The sequence below is a fragment of the Callithrix jacchus genome, chromosome 1 (assembly GCF_049354715.1).
Source record: "Callithrix jacchus isolate 240 chromosome 1, calJac240_pri, whole genome shotgun sequence".
Lineage (NCBI taxonomy): Eukaryota > Metazoa > Chordata > Mammalia > Primates > Cebidae > Callithrix > Callithrix jacchus.
Genome location: NC_133502.1, coordinates 42,699,394 through 42,701,010, shown reverse-complemented (window position 1 = coordinate 42,701,010; position 1,617 = coordinate 42,699,394). Strand labels below are relative to the sequence as shown.

Sequence of the window (1,617 nt, the reverse complement as noted above, 5' to 3'; positions counted from 1 at the left end):
ATAGCAAAATAAAAATATACACTAGGCAGGACCTAAGAATCATGCATTTAATTAATTAGAAAAGTAGCAACAGACAACGCTATCATTGCTATCATGAGGATTTTGTTTCCTTCTCTCAAAGAATTTGCTGCAACTGAAGGTTGAAATGTCATTTCAATTGATTTTTAATACATGACAACTTACATTTCCTTTTGCCATCTTGCTGTTGCAATTGAAAAGGCACTGGCAATAGCAGTAATAGATGAGAAAGTCCAATATACCCATTTTGTAAAAATAATTTGATAATGCAGTACAAGTCAATTCTGTTTTTGGTCAGTTACCAAAAGCGGACACTAAATACCCATCACTTAGCTCCTCATGCTTACAAACAGCCTAAGTTTCTTTTTTATAGCAGCAACATGAAATGTGATAAAGCCTATGAGACCAAGGAAAGAAAGAAGCTCAACCCCATTTTTGCTTTGCCATTGATCCGGGATAAAACATCAATCACATTGTTTAATCTGCATATAGGTTCTTCATCTGCTAAATTGGGGTAATAATCCTGTTCCCCTTCAAACAGCAGAGAGTGAGAAATACCAACTTCAGTGTTTTAATACATATAAACTGACAAATTTTATGATAAATGAGGTGAATAAGATTTATTCTTGGTCACAAAAATGGCGTTATGATGAAAACTGTTTTATAAACAAATATGCATGATCTTTAATTTTCTAAAAGAAGGCATATCAAAAACAGTTTTAAAAGCAAATTCTGGCAAGCCTCCAGCGTGCTAGCATCTGTGGTGACCTGTGCATTCCTACACTGCTTGCCAGAACAGTATTGAAATAGTTCGAGGGCTTGTCCTGCTCCATCCAGAGCAAGGTTACCGAAATTTCAGATAATTGCTTAAAAAAAATAGAAAAGAAAAAAGAAAAGAAAAGCAAACACACTTCATGACTTCACATATAAAATAAAGGTTTGTTTTCATTTTCCCTTTTCTTCTGGAATCGATGCTGGTTTTTTGTTTGGGTTTGATTTGTTTTCTTGAGTCTTTTCTTTTTTTGAGACAGGGTCTGGCTCTGTTGCCCAGACTGGAGTGCAGTGGTGCCATCATGGCTCACTGTAACCTCAAATTCCCAGGCTCAAGCAATCCTCCCACCTCAGCCTCCCAAGTAGCTGGGACTACAGGCATGTACCACCATGCTCAGCTAATTTTTTTTTGTAATGGAGACAGGGTCTTGCTTGTTGCCCAGGCTGGCCTTGAACTCCTGGTCTCAAGCAATCTTCCCATCTCAGCCTCAGCTTCAGGTTTTAACGGTCGCAATAAACAGTATACCAGTAGTAAATTTTTTTCTAGGAACATAAAGATCTCGTCTCATTATAGCAACCATAATAATAATATTAGGAAACAAAACATGTACTTCTCCCACATGATTTCATTTAATTCACAGTTAGTTTTGCAGGTAAGGAAATAGGGAATTAAAGAGTTGAAATAACTTGGTCATAGTCACACAGTCAGTGGAATCACAAAACTCAAAGCTACACTAAAGCCTTGCTATGTCCAGCTTGGCCACAGTGTTTCTGTCATTGGTGGGCTTTCCTTCTGGTCTAGGCCGATAGAGAACACACATCTCAGCT

At 37.5% G+C, this 1,617-nt stretch overlaps 1 non-coding gene across 1 annotated transcript; it reads left to right on the top strand.

Annotated features, from left to right (window-relative positions):
* The first annotated feature begins 751 nt into the window (after window positions 1-751).
* Window positions 752-883, top strand: LOC118148413 (small nucleolar RNA SNORA9). The gene has a single exon (XR_004735221.1). It is a non-coding gene; the product is annotated as a small nucleolar RNA SNORA9 (small nucleolar RNA).
* The last annotated feature ends 734 nt before the right edge of the window (window positions 884-1,617 follow it).